The 15,989-nt window shown below is 38.4% G+C and overlaps 1 long non-coding RNA gene across 1 annotated transcript; it reads left to right on the top strand.

Moving 5' to 3' along the window:
- Positions 1 to 11,550: 11,550 nt before the first annotated feature.
- On the top strand, positions 11,551 to 13,901 carry LOC131972421 (uncharacterized). Its single transcript, XR_009394484.1, has 3 exons — positions 11,551 to 11,584; positions 11,950 to 12,035; positions 12,814 to 13,901. It is a non-coding gene; the product is annotated as an uncharacterized LOC131972421 (long non-coding RNA).
- Positions 13,902 to 15,989: the final 2,088 nt, after the last annotated feature.

Below are 15,989 nucleotides of genomic sequence, written 5' to 3'. Positions count from 1 at the left end.
TTAGCTTGATCACACACACGTCGCCTACCACTAACAGGCTACACTGTACCGTACACATACACACACGCACGTACACACAGCTAAGTTGTAACGATAACAGAGCAGTCATTGCACTGTGTCACTGTGCTGTAATTTTACGTTATCTACTAACGTTAAAGCAGGTTGGTACTTACTCGCACATCCACACGTAGTCGGAGAAGGGTCTCATCTTCTTTCCGATTGCATGGACGTTCCTAAACAGGAGCGCCATCCTCTCCAGCTGCGATGTTTTCATTGACGTAAGCGCCTTGACCGCAGCTGTCTGCTCTTGGGGAGCCGTCTTCCCAACTTTAAAAGTGAGTGTTTGTAAGTGGCTTTTGGAGGACTCGTGGTCCTTAGTGGTCTCCAACTTTAAATTTTTCATTCCAACTACAAATGGATTCGTTCGTGCTTTTTCCGAGCCATATCTCCGGCAATCCCGACAGTGCATCTCCTCTTTTTTACCGTCATATACGAGCCAGTCCCTATCCAGTTGCCATTTGGAATTAAAACGTCCTTTTTTTTCTTTTTTTGAATCGTCCTCATCATCTTTTCGGTCTGTGACAGCCAGCGGCCTCTTCACCCCAGCTATATGCCGCCACATTTTGTTTAGAAAATCCAAGAGAATGGCGGGGCTTGCTTAACAAAAACAATAGGCTACGTGATTGGTCAACAACACAACACTTGCTCAGTGTTGTGTTGTCTTATTGGCTACCCGCCAACGTGGCAGGTAGATTGACAGTTTCACCCGCCAATCACAAAAGTTACCCGCATTTGGCGTGTGGGCGGTGCCAATTTCATGCCCTGAACCCCATCCTCATCAGGGTCCTGGTGGGACTGGAAGCTAGACCAGAAAGGCACCAGTTGCCAGTTCAATAGAAGACACATAGAGACAAACAACCATTCACATTCACACCTACCGGCAATTTAAAGTCACCACTTAACCTTATTATTATTATGTGCATGTCCATGGACTGTGGGAGGAGCTATTGTATAATATATAGTGGAAATAATCCAGTGCTCATTAGGGATGGGTACCTTTCACTTTTGAACCGATACGGTACCGATACCCGGTACCTAGGATCCGGTATCCAATTTTCGGTACTTTTGCGTTTGTTTATGTGGCAATAAATGTTCATTTGTTTAATAATAAAATCTCAATTTTTCAATTCGACATATTTATTTCTCAAAATATAAACTTTGAAAAATAGATCAAAACAATATAACATCCAGGATGAGCAGTGCTTTATTGTTGAGTGAACGTGCATTTTGTAACATCAAGGTTACAGTGTTATTAAATGATGCCAGAACAGAGGTTGGGAGGTGGATGATGCTGTCAACACAGAGGAGTGAATGACAGCACCTTGAACACCTCCTACCCAGCACCTTGATTAAAAACATTTAAAAAAAAAAAACTAATCAAACACAAAATTTTGGGATTTTATTTTGGCGAGGCAGTTTGGAGTAAAGTGTCAGGTAATATTCCTGAGTTGAAGAGCGGAGTATTAGCGGAGGACCAGAGATGCAGCAGCTAGCTGCTAGCTGCTAATGACTGGTCTACAGAAGAATGGAGAGAGCAAACAGAGTAAGGAAGGTCCAATTTGGAGGCAGACGAAGGCCAAGCCCGGGTAGAGACATTGGAGAGATAGCAGCTGGCGGCTAGCAGGCCTAGAGCCGGCTGTTGGTCTCTGCGCCGCGGTGGAAGAGGGCAGCAGCTAGTGGCCGTGGTGAGCAGACAGGACCAGACGAGGAGGAAAATAAAACATTTCAAAATAGTGCGATCGTCAGCACGCTTGTTAATCAAAGACATCAAATGAAAACAGTTTAACGTATATATATATATATATATATATATATATACATATATATATATATATATATATATATATATATAGACTAAGAAAAGAGACTCAGAGCTGTTGAAGATCTTCGTGTTTGTCAAATCCTGCCAGAATATCAGCTTTGTGTTCAACTAAACAGGTCCATGTTTCACACCCAGTAAGTGAAATAAGACTAGATTTTTATTATATTTCATTAAAATACTTTGTGGCATTCTTGTTTGGTAGTATGTGATTTTTTTTTTACGTAAAACTTGTGCCGTGGCTCAAAAAAGGTTGGGAAACACTGGTTTATACATCACTTTATTGAACATATCTATGTGAGCACATTGTCATGACAACATGAACATTAACTAAATAATAATAGGTTTATTAACTTTACATATAGTCAGCATATGTGCATTTATGCAATAAATCTACAACTCAGAGAATTGGAGAATGTTGAATATAATCATAGAAAATTAATTTATGAGTTTGAACCTGACAACAATAACACTGTAAAATAACATATATAAATTATCTGTATACTATTGATATCAGTTGAAATCAGCTTTACAATGTAAATATCAACATAGGTGCAATATTTTTTACTGGTATTTTTGTCATGTTTTCTAAAAGGAATGCATCACTTTCACATTAGCATCACAATAAAAGTGTTTTGGTCCTTAAACCAGAGGAACCCAGACTTATTTATCCTTAAAGGAACATTATGGGGAATATACCAATATAGACCAATGGACACATAGAACACATTTATGATGGTTTTTTAGTCCTTTAGTCCAACATAAAATGTGATTTTGAATCTTTTTTTATTTTCAAAACACTATCATGCTCAATAAAGAATTTTAAATGTTGCAAATGTGCATTAATTTCAGAGTACAGAGACATTAATATATATATTTATATATATATATATATATATATATATACAGTATATACTGTATACTGTATATACTGTATATATACAGTACAGGCCAAAAGTTTGGACACACCCATCTCATTCAATGCGTTTCCTTTATTTCCATGACTATTTACATTGTAAGTTCATCAAAACTATTAATGAACACATGTGGAATTTATGTACTTAACAAAAAAGTGTGAAATAACTGAAAACATGTCTTATATTCTAGTAAGCAAAGGGTGGTTACTTTGAGGAATCTAAAATACAAGACATGTTTTCAGTTACATTACATTACATTACATGTCATTTAGCAGACGCTTTTGTCCAAAGCGACTTACAATAAGTGCATTCAACCTGATGGTACTAGACATAGACCATAGGAATCGAGTAAGTACATAACTTTAAGAGCTAACTGTCATTGCTAAGGAGTGCTATATGTTAAAGAAGAAAAGAAGATTTTTTTTTTTTTTTTTTTTAATATATCTGTTAGGTGACCATGGCTTAACCGAGGTATTGTTGGAAGAGATAGGTCTTCAGCCTGTGGTGGAAGATGTCCAGGCTGTCTGAGGTCCTGATGTCGGTGGGGAGCTCGTTCCACCATTTGGGAGCCAAGACAGAGAAAAGTCTGGAAGTGGTTTTGAGGCGAGTTGACCCGCGGAGGGTGGGAGTCACCAGCTGTTTGGCTGATGCAGAGCGGAGAGGACGGGCAGGAGTGTAGAGTTTGACAAGGTCCTGGATGTAAGTAGGACCTGAACCGTTAGCAGCAGAGTACGCCAGAGCTAGAGTCTTGAAGCGTATCAGCCACTGGTAGCCAGTGGAGGGAGCGGAGGAGAGGTGTTGTGTGTGAGAATTTGGGAAGATTGAAGACCAATCGAGCAGCTGCATTCTGGATGAGTTATAGAGGTCGGATGGCTTTGGCAGGCAGACCTGCCATGAGGGAGCTGCAGTAGTCCAGGCGTGAGATGACCAGTGCCTGGACCAGGACCTGAGCTGCCTTCTGAGTGAGAAACGGGCGGATTCTCCTGATGTTATGCAGCAAGAATCTGCAAGATCTGGTGGTGGCGGTGATGTTTGTTGAGAGGGACAGTTGGTTGTCAAGAGTTACGCCAAGGTTTTTGGCGGTTTCTGTGGAGGCAACCACTGTGTCCTGGACAGTGATGTGGAGGTCAGAGGTCAGAGCCCTTCCCTGGGAGGTAGAGTAGCTCAGTCTTTCCCAGGTTGAGTTTGAGGTGGTGTGAGGACATCCACTGGGAGATGTCGGCCAGACATGCAGAGATACGTGCTGCTGCACGTGTTTCAGACTGGGGAAATGAGAAGATTAGCTGGGTTAGCAGTTTAGCATTAGCAGTTATTTCACACTTTTTTTGTTAAGTACATAATTCCATATGTGTTCATTCATAGTGTTGTAGTTATGCACCGGGGCGTCAACTATGGGTATACTTGGGGTATCTGTTTAAAGATACCAATCGCCTTCATCAAGGATCACCAAAAATGTTGGGGATTAAGGATGGCTCTTTTATGAATAAATGATGACCTTGCACAGGGCGTCAAATATATTACTAAAAGGGCGTCATCATAAATATGGCTATAAGAATTATTAATAATTATCATAAATAATTATTAATTATAAGAAATAATATGACTTGATTTACTCTAAGTCATAGCTCGTTTGGGGCACCACTCTTTAAACAGAGAAAATATAGCCAATTCACCTAAATCAGTCTCATAAAGTTATTAAATGATCAATTTGCCACTCCTCACACAATGTGTGAGGAGTGGTAAAGTAAAGTGGTACAGCTGTCTGCTTTATAGCAGGCCAGTGGACCTCCTGTGGGGTCAAGGGTGCCTTGACCAATGACATGACACCTGGAAGGTGTCATAAATGCAGTGCATTCTGGGAACTGAAGTTCTTGAGGTCAGACAAAATGGAGGTGACTCACCATTTTGTGAGTGGGCTCAGGAAAATGTCTCATTTAGTCCACAAATGTTAAAGTCCACAAATGAACCCAAAATTCACCTGTGGCAGAATCCCAACAATAGTTTTGATGCCTTCAGTGAGAATCTACAATGTAAATAGCCATGAAAATAGAGAAAACACATTGAATGAGATGGGTGTGTCCAAACTTTTGGCCTGTACTGTATATATATATAATATATATATATATATATATATATATATATATATATATATACTACTGGAACTTCAATTTCCTTGAGGGAGTCAGAACAAAGGATCAATAAAGTTCAGTCTAAGTCTAATGATGGTGTAACTCTGTGGGATGTCCACTGAGTTGACTTGTATCCATCTCTTGACTTCTACTGTTCAATGTTTTTTCTCTGAGTCACTAGGAGTGTTCCTGTGTCTCCATGTGTCAGTAGTAGCAGGACCAGTGATGGACCAGAGACTGGAGCTCCAGATGTTTTATAGTAAAACCAGCCGTCAGCTCCACTCAGATGGTCTCATCTCTCTAGCTGTAACCTGCTGCACCAACCAGCTGGACTCTGTTCAATCAGCTCAGTGACTTTAAAGGGATGAATATTGATGCAACCATTTACTTTACCTGATATATTTTAACAAATTGACATTATTTTGTAAAAAATCTGTTTTCACTTTGATATTAAAGTTGCAAATTGCAAATTGTTGTCAAAAAGGCCAAATGATATGGACCATAATTTCATGTGTAAAGCACAGAAAAGGATGAAACATCCGAGGGAGGAGAATACTTTTATAGACTGTTGATTCTTTTACTCTCAGTAAGGTTTGAATGCAGTACTTTTACTTGTAGTCTAGTATTCTCACAGTGTAGTGCGAGTACTTATAGTGCAGTAAAGGCTCTTAATATGTACGTCCTGTATTCCTCCCAGGTGTTCCTCTCTGTTACCTGGTCAACAGCTGTTTCTCCTACATCACTCAGCAGACAAACAAACAGTGTTCACATTTGTTTAGGTAGCGGTGATCATTTGCCTCTTATTTCCTTAACATGCAAATGATTGCTGCACCTGTTGCTGTAATAATACTGAGGTGTTGTTCATTGTCCGTTAATTCCAGCAGCAGCAGTCTGAAGGGTTTCTCTCTCATGAAGCCAGAAGTCTGAAGGGTTTCTCTCTCATGAAGACAGAAGTCTGAAGGGTTTCTCTCATGAAGCCAGAGAGAAATAAGATGCTGGTTCTTCTTCTGCTCCTCACGGCTGCACCAGGCAAGTCTTCTTTTATTTTATATTCTATCTACGTTAATATATCGTTGTGGCTGCAGAGCTCTTATCACAACTCTTTTATGATGCGATCAGATATGAATATTTACAATGATATTAACAATGAGAGAAATACAGGCATGTCAGTTACAGTTACAGTTACTGTATATATATATATATATATATATAGAGAGAGAGAGAGAGAGAGAGAGAGAGAGAGAGAGAGAGAGTGAGAGAGACTTTAGAGTTGATGTCAAATAAGAAATGTGAACTGCTACATTTTAAAAATAAATTTTCAGAAACCCCAGAATAGTATAAAAGTAAGAACCTTATACCTTATGTGCCTTTTTGTACTTTTCATTTTTTATAATAAAAAGTAAATAATAAATAATAAGGTGCTTACTTTTATACTATTCTGGGGTTTCTGAAAATTAATTTTTAAAATGTAGCAGTTCACATTTCTTATTTGACATCAACTCTAAAGTCTCCACATAACATTTCAATTCTATTGTAAAAACACACAGGGATTTGGAAAACTTCATCTTGTGGATGTGAAACTTAAGATTTGTTATAAAGCATACTGTTTTATTATTAGATTCAAATTTTGAGATGTTATCTTTATGCAAAAAAATGATGGGCTGTCCAGTCTTATCGAGTATGATTTTTTCCATATAAATCCAAAATATAGATGACATAAAATAATATATAATAATAAATATAGATGACAATGGGCAAACATAAATACATGTAAAGTTCTTTCTGGATTATCTCCACAAAAAGTGCACATTTCACCTACATCAGCAAACCTGGAAATACATTTTTTACATGTATAAATATTATGGAGAATTTAAAATGAACCTCTCTGATCTTATTAGAGAGACAGAATGTTTATTCTGTTCAGTTGTGGATCCCAAAATAACTTTCCTCTGGGGGAAATCTTATTTTGTCTCTGTCAAATGTTTCTGATATGCTTGTTTGTGCATTTTTCATACATTATATCAATCCCACACATTTTTAGAGAAGGTATATGAACAGCAACATTTTGATAATTTAAGTGACATTTTATTAAGCCTCCTAATTTTCTAAATAAATTGTGTGGAATAAAATTCCCTGGTAACTCTGGTACGATTGATGTTCAGACTAAGACAGACTGATTGGCAAGCATATCTTTAAATATAGAAATATTTGACTTGCTCATATTTCTTTTGTGCAACTTTTCCTCATTTGGTTTGGTTTTATTAGACTTAATTAAAGAGTATTGTATAATGGGGAAATGATCTGACAAATCTAAACACAAAGTCAACTGAATTGTAATTTGGTCATTTAAATATTTCTCTAGAATCTTCTGTAAGCCATGTTTCAGATAAAGCAATAACAGAGAAATGATGTTTGAGTAAGGATAAATAATGTTGCAAGGAAGACTTCTGATATAACTTACTATACAATAAACTTTATTATTCATGATTATACATTCAGATTTTTTGGAAGAGGTCACACACCAAAAATGTTTAAAATACAACAATGTGGAAGAATTTGTTAATAGACCAAATCTCAATCTCAAAAAATGAATGAATCAATTAAATTAAATTAAATACAACAATTTATTGTTTTGTATAAATTTGTCCTGTTTCTTAAATTCAGAATATGTAAAAAGAACAATCTGTCAGTGTGAAATTTTGGCAGTTATATGATATGACATGATATGATATGATATTATATTATATTACATTATATGATATTATATTATATTATTGCAGGTATAAAGTGGCATCAAACAGAACTTTAAACTCTCCGGTGCAGTACCTGAGTAAATGTACTTTGTTACATTCCTGATTTGACTACAAACACAACGAGACGTCTGGATCCATTAAACTGTAAAGTTACAAAGTGAAGATGTATAAAAGTTATTTACAGCATGAATGTGATCAGTGTGTGTGTCTCTACAGGCCTGTGTGCTGGACGTCAGTATCATGTCATTAATGAACAGAAGAACTTTACTGAAGCACAAAGTTACTGCAGAGAGAAATACTCCGACCTGGCCACTGTAGACAGCATGGAGGAAGCTGAGATCCTGAAGAAAACAGCAGAAACAGCAGGAGTTTCCCCTGTGAGTTCACTTTCCTCTTTCTCTCCTTTCAAAGCTCTTTCTGACATCATGTCAGTGACACGTGGATTTAAAGTTCTACAATCTGAGCCGTGATACTTCAGAAAAACTCTTTCATGTTTTTTATTACATTAGGCTGTTTCCACGACCGCCCAACACCCAGAATGAGGGTCTCACTCACCTAAACGCCCCTAACCTGAATACGAGCCGTCCTAGAGGACTTTTGTCAGGACTTCTTTAGTCCCTGTAGTAGAGCAGGGTCTTTATTCTCCCTGTAAACAGCCTGGTTGCTGATTGGATAGAACACTAAGCAGGATGTGACGTAGTACTGGACGCCACAACAACACGCAACATTTTTAAAAGCTGGTGAAGCAGTGTTGGCAACTTAGTGACTTTGTTGCTATATTTAGCGACTTTTCAGACCCCCTTAGAGACTATTTTTCAAGAAAGCGACTGGAGACAAATCCAGAGACTTTTTCTGGTGTTATTGGAGACTTTTGGAGACTCGTTCTAACTCTTCTTAACGAGCCGCGGGGGCCGGAGGCTCTTCTTAACGAGCCGCTGTGACTCATTAAGAAGAGTAAGAAGGAGTCGAATCGGCACAGTCCTCCTAAAGCAGTCTCTCCCAGCTGCAGAGCCGGAGGGGATGTTAGCCTCCTGTCTGCAAATTGCTAGTAGGCTAACAGTTAGCTCTGTAGCAGTACAGTGTGTATGTGCTAACAGGCTAACAGTTAGCTCTGTAGCAGTACAGTGTGTATTTGCTAACAGGCTAACAGTTAGCTCTGTAGCAGTACAGTGTGTATGTGCTAACAGGCTAACAGTTAGCTCTGTAGCAGTACAGTGTGTATTTGCTAACAGGCTAACAGTTAGCTCTGTAGCAGTACAGTGTGTATGTGCTAACAGGCTAACAGTTAGCTCTGTAGCAGCACAGTGTGTATGTGCTAACAGGCTAACAGTTAGCTCTGTAGCAGTACAGTCTGTATGTGCTAACAGGCTAACAGTTAGCTCTGTAGCAGTACAGCCTGTATGTGCTAACAGTTAGCTCTGTAGCAGTACAGTGTGTATGTGCTAACAGGCTAACAGCTAGCTCTGTAGCAGTATAGTGTGTATGTGCTAACAGGCTAACAGTTAGCTCTGTAGCAGCACAGTGTGTATGTGCTAACAGGCTAACAGTTAGCTCTGTAGCAGTACAGTGTGTATGTGCTAACAGGCTAACAGTTAGCTCTGTAGCAGTATAGTGTGTATGTGCTAATAGGCTAACAGTTAGCTCTGTAGCAGTACAGTGTATGTGCTAACAGGCTAACAGTTAGCTCTGTAGCAGTACAGTGTGTATGTGCTAACAGGCTAACAGTTAGCTCTGTAGCAGTACAGTGTGTATGTGCTAACAGGCTAACAGTTAGCTCTGTAGCAGTACAGTGTGTATGTGCTAACAGGCTAACAGTTAGCTCTGTAGCAGTACAGTGTGTATGTGCTAACAGGCTAACAGTTAGCTCTGTAGCAGTACAGTGTGTATGTGCTAACAGGCTAACAGTTAGCTCTGTAGCAGTACAGTGTGTATGTGCTAACAGGCTAACAGTTAGCTCTGTAGCAGTACAGTGTGTATGGGCTAACAGGCTAACAGTTAGCTCTGTAGCAGTACAGTGTGTATTTGCTAACAGGCTAACAGTTAGCTCTGTAGCAGTACAGTGTGTATGGGCTAACAGGCTAACAGTTAGCTCTGTAGCAGTACAGTGTGTATTTGCTAACAGGCTAACAGTTAGCTCTGAAGCAGTACAGTGTGTATTTGCTAACAGGCTAACAGTTAGCTCTGTAGCAGTACAGTGTGTATTTGCTAACAGGCTAACCGGTTAATTCACCATCACTATGTTTATGATCAGCGGAGACCCTGTACATAATTAGCCATGCTGGTTTCTTTATGATCAGCTGCAAACGTTGTGCACAGTTAGCAACGATGGCCACAGTTGTGGCTCCTGTGTTTAATCCGTTGCATATATGACGTCACAGTCGAAACTGTCGCTAAGAGATTACGCAACAGTCGAAAATCAAACGTCACCTCCAGAGTCTCTAAATCCCTCTGGAGGCCTTTTTGTAGTGGAGACACGTAGAGTGAGCGGACTGTAGAGAGGGCGTGGCCTGAGACTTTAGAGAGGGCGTGGCCTGAGACTTTAGAGAGGGCGTGGCCTGAGACTTTAGAGAGGGCGTGGCCTGAGACTTTAGAGAGGGCGTGGCCTGAGACTTTAGAGAGGGCGTGGCCTGAAACATTAGAGAGGGCGTGGCCTGAGACTTTAGAGAGGGCGTGGCCTGAGACTTTAGAGAGGGGGGCGTGGCCTGAGACTTTAGAGAGGGCGTGGCCTGAGACTTTAGAGAGGGCGTGGCCTGAAACATTAGAGAGGGCGTGGTCACTCTTCCCCCTAAAGGAAACGCAGCTATTGAACCAGGACGAAGGATTTAGTTCCCTATTGAACGTGTATTATAAGAGATCTCTTAATGTCCAGTATAAACAGCAGCAATTATTACAGGAAGCAGAACCTGTTTCACTGTTCATATGGACACATGAATATTATTATTAATGCAAATATGTGTTTCAGCTCGCCTGGATCGGACTGTACAAAACCTGGGGGTGGTCACTGTCAAACACAAGCTTCTACAGACCAGGAGAGGAGGAGTTCAGACGGTGGTATCCTGGAGAACCAAACAATTGGCGAGGTGCTGAACACTGCACAGGGATGCAGTCTGATGGACGATGGAACGATATCAGATGCACACACCCCTTCCAGGCGGTGTGCTGTGATGTGAGAGGTGAGAATATTGATGAGTGAAGGTAAAACAGAGCAGGTGAGCTTGTTGACCTCTCCCCTTCTCTGCTGCTCTTTGCCTCTCTGTCTCCAGTTACATGAAGCTCATTTAAAGCAGATGAGTCCTGCCTTCATTTCTCTGTTTCTATAAAGAGCTCCATCATTAACAGCTTTATCCCACGTCACTGTCTCAGTCAACAGGGCTGCAAGAGAAGGAGTTGATATGCACACAGCTCCACGGTGACTTCAGCTTCATGCTCACATTCATTAAGAAACATCAGACTGCTGAGAAAAACATTCAGACGCAGAAAAACTCAGATATAAAGTTTGCATCAGTGTTGTGTGTTATGTTGCCTCTGCACAGCATTTCTCTCTGCTCTATGTTCAGGGCTGGATGTGACATTTAAACTCACTGACGTTAAAATGACCTGGACCATGGCCCAGAGCTACTGCAGAGAACACCACACAGACCTGGCCAGTGTGAGGAACCAGGCAGAGAACCAGGAGGTCCAGGAGCTGGTTCCAGCAGGATGGAATGCCTGGATCGGCCTTTTCAGAGACTCCTGGAAGTGGTCCGATGGAAGCAGCTCCTCGTTCAGATACTGGCTGCTAGATCAACCTGATAATGACGAGGGGAAGCAGGATTGTGCAGCAGCAGATTTCAGGTTCTTGGGAAGATGGGGGGACGTGAACTGTGACCTGAAGTTTCCATTCATCTGCTCCGGTCCATCTGAGTGGTAAGCACTGATTCAAACAGTATTTATATCAGATTTAGGTTTACTTTAGCATGAAATGAGACAATAAAACACATTTCTGGACACTAAATGTGAACTCTCAGGATGTTGGTGTTAATGTGCAGTGACCAACTGCAGATCATCAGTTTGTGTTGACTTCAATGTGAGAATATGAACAGATGGAGGAAGTAACTGCTTCTACCTGACTGATAAAGCCCTGAACGCCCCCTGGTGGCGGCCTGCAGTATAGCTCTAAACTGACCACAGGCAGGACTAAACTAACTGAGGACACTTTCTATCAACAGGATGCTGATTATTATCAGAGCAGAAATCTCTCAACTCATCATGTCTGATTGTTTTTTCTTCAGCGTCTTTGATGAAGAAGAAGAAGACAGTGAGGAGATGGAGGATGACTGTGACTGTGTCTGCTGTGATTGAGGGAATGCTGAAGCAGGTAAATCATCTTTTTATTCTACTTTGATGCAAAAACTGAGCAGACAAATTACTGTTAAAAGCAAATTTAAAATAAGATGAGATGAAACTTTATCGGCCCTCAGAGAGTGAATTCACATCAGAAACAGTCTGAGGAAGAAACAGATAAAGAGACATTTAAAATAATAAATAAAGCAAAATCATTCACAAACTATATGTTAGATACTGCAAAAAAAGATGTGTTTAAAAACCAGATCAAACAGTAAATCTGAGGGAAATGATCTTGCTGCATGGACAGATAATTTACCTTGACAAGATTTATTAAATTAAGATGTAGAAATAAATGTTGAACGCTTAAAATAAGAAGTTAACTCTTAAAACAAGATGAATTATGTCATTCGTATTTTTTTTTTATCTTGGTAAGAACCAAATAATCATCAGGTCACTCTGCTCGGGCCAGTTCATCACTGCTGGCAGCTTTACTTTATCTGGTTTGAAGAGTTAATTTCTTATTTTAAGTGTTCAACATGCTTATTTCTAGATTTAATAATCTTAATTTAATAAATCTTGTCAAGGTAAATTATCTGTCCATGCAGCAGATTTACTGTTTGTTCTGGTTTTTAGACTAAACACCTTTTTTGCAGTGTAACATTACAATGCTTTGGACAATAACAGTAGAAACAGGGAAAGTCACAAACTATCATGTGAGGAAAAAAAGTCTGAAAAAGAGTTTCCAGAGGATGAAATGTAAAGAAGAAAGCAGAATGTTTTATCTCTGTGTGAGTAATAATGTTTGTCAGCTCCAGCAGCAGCTGGAGGACCAGGCGCTGGATGATGACATCACACTGAGCTGGATGATGACATCACACTGAGCTGGATGATGACATCACACTGAGCTGGATTATAAACTTATATTTACTCATATTTAAACATATTAAGACTGTTGGTTTATTAAGTATGAATGTATGTGTTTGGGTTGTGGGAAATTATAACAGGCAATGTTTTATTATTTTTCACATTTTATAAGTAAGATAATATAAATTAGATTTGACTGGAATCAACTCCAGAGAAAATACACATTTAAACTTTAATGTTGTGTTGAATCATTCAAATCTACTTTAATGAGTCAAAACATCTTTCTTCATTTGAGTTAATATATTGCAAAAAGTTCTGGATTAATATGAATATTTAATGCTTTTCTTTGTCATATATGGTCATAAGCTTATATTTACTTATATTTAAAGGTGTTGGTTTATTAAAACAAGACATTTGAATGTGTGTGTGCTGTGGGGATTTATAACAGAGATGTTTCATTATTTTCTGACATTTTATTGATAAGATTTATACGATTAGATTACACATATTCTTTATGATGAGATCAGATATTTGGTTCCTTTAATTTCATATGTTTTGGTTTAGAAATTAAAGTGTCACTGCAATGACATTTTATTTAGTTTTTAATGAAATAAAATTTCTAACAAAGTAATGTGGTGAAAATGTATGATGAAATAACATAATAATGTCTGCAATGACTTTAATAAATTTCTTTAATTATTTCACAAATTGTTGCTTTATTTATATTTGTCACAATTGACTTGTGTGATGATTTATTTGGTATTTTATAATAGAGATAATAGAGAAGACTTTCCATAATACTGCTGATTTTTAACACTAAATGGCCTCTGTGATCTATAATATTTTTATAAAGTTTCATCATCTCTGAATGTTTTTTTTGGCTTTATTAAGGGTTATAATAGTTTACTGCCTGTGCCTGCTGTTTAGGAAGGATTTTACATTATTCTCTCACCACTTAAATAAAATGCATGTTAGTAATAAAGGAAGAAAGATTTGTGTGTAATAATTCTTGTGGATACAAAAGGTCCAAAAAACTCATTTTATTCCAACTGGGCGACTGAAACAAAATCTTTTTACCCAGAAACTAGAAATCAATACAACCGGAGTGCTTTTATTTTGAAGGTGATTTACGTATAACTGAGTTACCGAGGTACCTTTAGTCAAAAACACCTATTGCTTTTAGCATAAAGTTAATAAATTAACAATTAACAAGTTAATAAATTCCTTGGTCACCTTGTGAATCCACCGTAAGAGTTACGAGGTGGAAAACAATAACAAACATTAGCATTAGCACTAGAGCTAAAAAGCACTTTTACTATAGTTAAAACAACAAATATAGCCACTAATATATATATATATATATATATATATATATATATATATATATATATATATATATATATATGACAGAAGAGAATAAACTTTAACAAACCTTGTTTCCGGTCAGCCGCCACTATAGAAGCCTTTTTCATACTTTATATCAACTTTATATGAATTACAACGCACTCGTTATTATTTACCGTTCGTTTTTCATTTAACCTTTCCACCTTCCGTTATTTCCTGTCACTACCTTTCAAAATTAAAGCACCCGTTTCACACTAAACAGCACCTTTTCAAAATAAAAGCTTCACAACATTGTAAAACACCTAGAAAATGCACAAACATGAAAAACAAGCTATATAATACAAAAACACCAATAGGAACCTTGCTAAATATCATTTGCAGTTGTGTTTAAAATAAATTGAAAAGTGATATAGTGATTGGAGTATTTACTACTTTTTACTGCTATATTTGATTTACTCCACATTAACAGTCTCATCATAACATGTATCAGTAGCAGCTCAAAACCAGATAATTTACTGTATTTCATAAAGCGATTAAATTAATATTGAGCAGAATTTAGTTCAGAGTTTTGGTCCGGCCCTCGTAACCTTTGTGGTGTTGGTCATGTGGCCCCTTGGGGAAATTAATTGCCCACCCCTGTTCTAGAATCTCCCATATTCAGCTTTATGCTTGACCTTAACTCATTACAGTAAAAGAAATGTTACGTCCGATTTGACATTTACGAGCGCGAATTTCCAATGTCCGACTGCAAGTGAATGCAGCACGAGTTAACGTCAGAGCGCCGGCTAGAGACTGAGTGGCGCGAAACGAGGGAGCCAGGAGTCGCGAGGAGAGAAGAGACGGCGGGAAAGAGGTCAAAACTGATTAACTATCTATCAATAAATTAAATTACAATGAAAGCACAGTGCTAGCATAGTTGCTATGCTGGTTTTGAGATGATAAAATCTGGTTGAAGAAAGTTATTTTGTTAGCTATACATGTAATGTTAGCTAGGTCTGACGTTAGCTCTGTGTAAAGTGGGCTACAAACGCTAATATTGATTAAAAGTTACTTTGAATTTTACAGAAATGAAGAGAAAAGGTAGCATACGTAGTTTTCTGATATCACCTTTAATAAAACCTATAAACCCCATCAGGGCCTGAAGTTAACTTTTTTGGCCACCAGCCACTGTGGCAGGTGGATTTTGAAATCCACCTGCCACAGAGGTTTTTTACTAGCCAAAATTTTTTTCTGCCTAAAATAAAGGTGAATGATTTAGAAAATGCATAAGAATGGCTCTTGAACTTGTACAGAATACACATTAAAGTGCTGTCGAGTTATTAACCAACTTAATCTCATTTATGACTCGATCTACATAATGACTTACAACTGTATCTGACCTGGTGTGACAGGCATTTAGAATAGAAAATAACAGAAATACAAACAGCCAATCATCTCACTGATGGTCTCATTTATTGCAATTGTTACGTCCCCAAGGCTAGGGGAAGAGGGGAGTAACATTTAGTAGGACCCACTGGTGAAGAAGAGTGACGCGACACACGAACGGGCAATAACACGAAGGGTTTATTTACAAGGACAACTCAAAATACTATACGAAAGACAAAAGGTAAACTAAGGTCGCGTTCTCAGAACGAGAGGACGGGAAATTGTATCATCACTGTAGTGTATTACATTAATATCAAAATGGTATTTTTAACTTTGTACATATTAAAGGTTTTGTTGCTTTTTAAAGAGCATAGACTGAGGGCTCTGAGTCCTCAAAAGAGGAGGAGCAGAC

Source organism: Centropristis striata, chromosome 1, assembly GCF_030273125.1.
Source record: "Centropristis striata isolate RG_2023a ecotype Rhode Island chromosome 1, C.striata_1.0, whole genome shotgun sequence".
Taxonomy (NCBI): domain Eukaryota; kingdom Metazoa; phylum Chordata; class Actinopteri; order Perciformes; family Serranidae; genus Centropristis; species Centropristis striata.
Note: the sequence above shows the minus strand (reverse complement) of the source record. Positions and strands in the feature narration are given on the sequence as shown.